The sequence below is a fragment of the Solanum pennellii genome, chromosome 12, assembly GCF_001406875.1.
Source record: "Solanum pennellii chromosome 12, SPENNV200".
Classification (NCBI taxonomy): domain Eukaryota; kingdom Viridiplantae; phylum Streptophyta; class Magnoliopsida; order Solanales; family Solanaceae; genus Solanum; species Solanum pennellii.
The window spans coordinates 78,598,540-78,605,634 of NC_028648.1; positions in this window are offsets into that span (position 1 = coordinate 78,598,540).

The window sequence follows — 7,095 nt, forward strand, 5'->3', positions numbered from 1 at the left end:
TATATATATATATATATATATATATATATATATATATAAAATAACTATATTCATTGATACATTTGATATAATTCTTTGATATATTTGATAGAAAGTGAATATGCAAGGAGAAAATACATAGTTGATGCAATTGTAATAGTTGAGATATATGATAGAAAGTTAATACACAAAGGAATCAATACACTTGATGCAATTATATTCATTGATACACTAAATACAATGAGTACATAGAAAACGTATATGCTTAATTCAGTTATATACATTGATACAAATCAGTTGATTCATGATAATCTAATACATTATATATTCGTTAATTCTATCTCTTGACCTTTCTTTCCCAAATCTCAAAGCTATAAAACTCAATCTATAGTCATTTTTAAAAGGGCGTCAAGCTGATGAAAAGCTCAAAATGTTAAATTTAATATTAATATTTTCGCATCCCGTCAAGTTGATGAAAAACTCAAAATTTTAAATTTAATATTAATATTTTCTAATACCCTCTAGAAGTTGTACCCCTAAAGTGTCAAAAAGAAAATGTATGCGGTGAATTTAATATTAATATTTCTCCTAAATTGTCAAGAAAATGTATGCGGTGAAAGTGGATCGAACACGTGACCTTCAGATCTTCAGATCAAACGCGTGTTTTTCTCCTTATGTAATAAGCACACAACTTACGATGAACGCGCTCAGAATAACTGAGAGAGAAATGGCAGAGAAATGGTTTGGTGAAGGGGGAAATTTGAAAGGAGTTTTATTAGATGAACATGATATAGCAAATGGAGTGTTGTATTTGGCAAGTGATGATTCTAAATATATGAGTGGTTTGAACCTAGTTATTCATGGTGGTTTTAGCACCACAAATGTGGCTTAAACTGAGGCCTATAAGAAGTTGTTTCTATCCACCAAATAAGCAAGGTCAATTTGTTTTATTTTGATCATCTTATGATGCAGACGCAGGTAACCAGGATCAGCACCCTGCGCCTCGTTGATCTAATTGAGCATTCGTAGTCAATGGTGAGCCTCCTTGTATTCTGGAGGCCACTTTTATTCACTTTCTAGTATTTCATTTATAGGATGTTGTGGGGTCTTTCCCAAGATCCATCTTAGTATTGTGGAGACTTCATAGACAGTCAGGTAGTAGTTTGAGTATCTTTTTTTAACTGCAGATGTTTTGCTATCAGAATTTGAGTGCCATTTTGGCCAGACTATTGTGTATTAAGTATTTTTTGCAAGAATGTTCTTATTTCATATTTGAGCTAAGTTAAGTCTTCTGCTGAGTTAAGTAGGTCAGACCAAGGATTTGTTAAGACCAACAATGGTCATTGGGTGCTGGCCACGTCGAGGGTGTAGGCTCAGGGTGTGACATCGGCGGACTCCATGCGGGTCCGCCCCTATTTTTGATGTTCACTCTCTCAAAGAGAGTGAAATACACTCACATTGTCAACTAAGCATTTAGGGAGATAATTATTACTATTATAAACAGTTCAGGTGGGTGATCTCTTGTAAAGTTAAAATATATGTTAGTTAAAAATCCAAATATAGGTTAGGGGGACTTTTGACCATTTTCTCCTAAATTTATAATAAATAGTATATATAGTCTCTTTCAATTATGTATTTGTCCTTTACCAATTAACTCAAAATTAAACTCTAAATAATTTAATATATTACAAAAAAAAAAACTAATAATAAGAACTCTAAATTGTCAAAGAATACATATGTTGAAACGGAAGTTGTTTCGTAGTATAAAAAATACATGAATCTTTGCTTTCATTATATTGCAATTAGTTAAGGAGCATTTGTATATGAGAAGGTTTAATTCAAAATTTTGAGGAATAATATCAGTAATTATATTGAATCTGCACAAGTTATTGGATCATAATATAATACTTTAGGAACTTTATTTGACTCGATTTAGTGTCTCACATGTAATGATATCAAAAAGGATAACTCTCGTGCAAACATGTTTAAATTCAGATATATTTTTTTATAGTTATATACCGAATAATATCTATAAATATATATTTAAATGTGCATGCAAATTAATAAATTTGAGTGTAATTACAATCGTGTTTACAATATGTTAGAGGACCAAAATATGATATGAATTAAATATAATATATATATATATATAGGGATTTCTTGCATACATGTTGCATTAAATATGAGTTTGATTGGTTAAAAGAAAGGTTTGAAAATCTTGATTTTAATATAGTTTTTATATCTATAGTTAATTTGGATAACTAATAATTAATTATTACTACGTTAAAACTGATTGCGATTGCAGTTGGTCATGACCATCGGAATTGTGTTTACAATTTACAACCATTTGATTTTCTTTTAAAAAAATAATTTAGAGCATCAAACTCTTTTTATTTATTAATAGAGTATGTACAAGCATTGGCCAATCCAAAACTAGGATTAGCCCAAAAAGAAAAAGCCCAACCCATTAAATTGAACCTTTAGGTATTTATAAAGAAACCCTAAAAAATAAGGGTTCATAAATTTGTGCTCCTCTTCAGTGTCCCTTATACTGCTGCTTAGAGCTTTGTGGTATTCCACCTTTCTCCCCCATTTGTTGTGGGTCATCAATCCCTTTCTCTTTTTCTTCCTAGTATCATCCTTGCTTAGCTTGCAGCGGTATGTTTTTGTCTTTTGTTCTTCATTTATTTCCCTCAATTATTTACTTCCTCCATTTCAATGATGGAGACTTAATCCGGTGATGTAGTGGTTGCCTAAGATAGTTCTTGTAGAGGTGCCTAGTCCTGTGGTCTGGCTCTTAATTCCTTGTAAGTAGCTAATGTTATCTCATTTCTTCTTCCCTTGTTTGTTGTCTTTCCTAATGACATTTCTAGATCTGAGCAGATCCAGGTGAATGCTATTTTTTTTTAAAAAAAAGTTCTTTGATGTCTTTATTGTCCAATTCTAACCAACAAACTTCTGTTTGTTAGGAGAGAGATGATTGGTTGGATATGTTCCTCCAGTAAGACCTGATGCTGCATTTTCTATATGGAATCTAAAAAAGAGTTGGTCGTTGATTCATCAGGTTTTTCCTTTCTGATGATATTCTATGAAGTGACTAATTCTTTTTATAAACAAAGAAGTAACACTTTCGATCTAGTAAATTTTGAATAATTGAAAAGAAATCTTCAATTGTGTATGAATATTGAGCCAAATTATTTTTTGTTTCAAATCTTCTGAAACCCCCATTTTCATGATATATACTACTGTTTAATATCATGTAATAATGAAAAAGTGTTCCTCTATGTTGTCATTTTGCTTTATTTCTCTAGGTTGTATTTTCAAATTAGGTATTCGCGGCTTTTCTAAGTTAATAATCTTTCTTTCGTTACTTGGAAGTTCATAGAAGGTGAAAAAACATTGTTGTCCAACCCTTTCAAAGGTTACATTAGTAAATTAATTTGCTAATTAATTTCCTTTGTGAAAACATGTTGAAGTCTCACATGATATAACCGAGCTAGATACTTAATGTGTCCTATTATAGTTAAAATCTACCACAGACACAAATTTAAGAAAGAACTCGAATAATGCCTAAAGAATCAATCTTATAAATCATCTTATTGAGGCTCATAGAAACACAATGATAAATAACCTTTTGATTGCATTGCTTCTAACTCAATATCTGTTGTCTAATGAATTTCCTCCACTTGAGCATATATAAGATCTCTTTTATGATTACTTGAACAATAACCATTGGAACTCCTGTTTTGAATTTCCTCCATTTGAGAAAAACGTAATTTTATAGTTTTGAAGCAAAACCACCATGTTTGGCCAGTTGGTAAGTACTCAATTCATGGAATAAGTGATTTTTACTAGTCTTTAGATACATGAGCTCACCTTAAAAACAAGACTATTGTAAGACAATTTCTTCCCATTCTTAAGATTATTTCTCATTTTTCATAAATACCACACGAACCGGGATGGGTTGTATGGTCAGAGTTGACATCGGTAACTTCCTTTTTAGCCTTGATCCATGTTTTCCTCTTGATGCAGCAAAAGCTTGGTAGCATGATCAAGCCGCATGCGACTTGTTGTAGAACTGTCACAATTTTCTTGATATTTTGTATGTACATTTGACTCTTGAATCCCAGACTCAATCTTGATCACATTCCTCGTTCCTCTATTCCGACTTTGAAGCTCCATAACACTTCAAATTTTCTTTCAAACATGCTTATTAGCTGTAAAAAAAATTATGCAAAGAAGCACACATCATAAGCACATAATGATTATAATAATGATTAAATAATGGTAGAAAACACATATGAATACTTTATAACAACTAAATGTATCTATTTTATATTGTATGTCAGTTATCATCTTTGTCATCCTAATTCATTTATTTTAAGTTTTAAGTCTTATTTTATTTTTTAATTTGTTAGAAAATAACTTCATGTTCGATATTAGTAAAATCTTCATGATTTATTTTTTTGCATTATATATGCTTACCATATATGTCATGGTCAAGTTTACTAGAGGAGTTTCATCCTATTAGGAACGTTGATTCCTCTTTGGTCTACACTTTTACCCTTTTTTGCTTCTTTATTTAAGTTGTTTATTTTTTCGCTCCTTTATTTATGCAATTTATTAGTTTCTTCTTTGCTGCAATATCTCATATCAATACATGTTGTCTGCATTCCTGTGAACCACGTTAAGTTTATTAATCATCTAAACTATTTATATGTTCACCTATTTCCAAACAATTTCTCATTTTTTGATGATGATAAACAATGCAACATAGTTTACTTTGTAAAACATCAAAATACTTTGTCAATTATCAAACTACATACTACTGTTACATTTTTATAGGACTAAAATGTTAAAATCACCTTTGATAGGAAAAGCTTCGCACCAAAGTGACCCTTTTCTATATGAATCTTGGTTAATCAACCCAATCATTTTTATCACATTCATATTCACACTATTTAAAGAGGAGATGGTTGCAAAATTAGAAATTTTATCCTACTTTGGTGGATCCCAAAACTTAAAACATGTTCAACTAGAGATACTTACATACTATTATTCATTATTATAATTTCATTTTTTACTTCTCTTTTTCTTTTACGTAAAACAATAGGGGTTGAGTGGTGGATTCAATCACCCTGAGAGCTTCATTGTCGCTCAATATCCCACTGTACTACTCTCTCTGCTTAGTTTGATTTGCCTTAGTTTGATTACTGACTTTTTCTACCTCAATTTGTGCAATTATATGAAATGCTTTATGTTTTTGTTTATCGTTTTTTGCGTACTTCTCATCTTATTCAACTTTAGCAACCTCTTATTCTAATTTGCGAATCATTTTTCTTGCACCTTCAAATGTTCCTTGTTTCGTTATCCCTTTTTTGAATTTCTTGAGTATGTTCAATTTGCTTTCCAATATCATTTGCACGAAGAATAACGTTTAGACATTTTTTTCCAATTCTGAAACAGAACATATCTCTGTCTCTACAATAAGTAAATCGTATTTATTATAAGGAGTAATATTCTTGGCATCTTCATAAAGTTATCCATAATCAACACGATCTAATTCAATGTGGACAAAACAAAATTGACAAAATAAACCATGTCATTCATGCTATTAGTCGTCCATAAGTGAGAAGAGACATTAACATGGACTTAACTTCATCAGTCTAACATTTTTTTAGTTATTTCATGCATTTGACTTTGAGAAGAATAATTGTTCTGATGACTCTAGTCTTAATAGTGGATTCATGTTTAACTTTTCTATTAAGACCGGAGATACCAAATCAAGAACATTCTTTCCGAAGCTAATTACATGAAACGTCTAAAAAGTGTTGACTGATGAAGTCCAATGTTGGTGCCACATCTCACTTTTGAGATGACTATTAGAGTGGATGATATGATTTATAATACAAATTCTGCTTTTCTCCACATTGAATTGGATATTATGGTTCATTCTACGTAGATGCTAAGAACATGATTGTCATAGATATGGTTTACTTATTGCAAAGAGATAAAGCATATGTGTTTTGTTTGAGAATTCGGGAAAAGAAATTTTGATGATGTTCTTCGTGTAAATAATATTGAAAGCAAATTACACACAACCAAGAAAAATAGTAATTAAATAATAAGGTAACAACGGAACATCAAAGACAAATAGAAAATGCAAGAATTGACTCATACATTGAAAATGAGAGGTTGTTGATATTGAACAAGATGAGAAGTGCACAAAAAATCATAAGCAAAAACATTGAATAACCTATAGGATTGCACAAGCTTGAGGTAGAAAAAGTCATAAATCAAACAAAATTACTAGAGTGGTGCAGTGGGATATTGAAAGACACAAGAATAAAATTTCCCAACGAATAGAATCAACCACTCAACTACTACTGTCACATGCAAAAGAGAAAGAGAGAAATAGTGTAGCATATATTATGAAATGATGATAATTTTTACTAGTACATAAGTTTGTCTAGTTGAACAAGTTTTAATTTGTGGGTCTAACAAAGTAGAATCAATTTTTAAAACTTTGAAACCACATCCTCTTTAAATAGAACTTAAGCTGAATTTAATAAAAATGAGTGGGGTTGATTAATCAAGGTTTGTATAGAAAAGTCCCACTTTGGAGCGAAACTTTTCTTAACAAAGAAGACTTAAACAGTGTATATCCTAGGAAAATGTAATGATAATATTCTTATTTTTTTTATAATCAAACACTTAAGTTTCTTTTAAAGGGACAATCTTACACAAAAATATTGTTCCTCCTTCAAAGTAAATTTATATAATTGAAGTTGAGGATTGTGTCGAACTATTGTTATGAATTTTACACATATATATAGTTTTACTTAGAGTCCGATTGAATTGACGTAAAAAGTTGGTTAAACATACTTTTTAAGTCATTTTTATCTTTTGAATGTATTTGAAAAGGTTAAAAATATTTTGTAATAAATTAAAAATGACTTTAAAAAAACTAAAAATCAAAAGTAGGTCTCTCCCTACTTTTTATTTCTTGATTGAAAAAATCATTTCAGTTTGATTTTTTATTTTTTGACTTACATGCAACTTTTTAAGCCAATCCTAACATGCTCTTAATTAAGACTATGCGCGCGCGCACACACA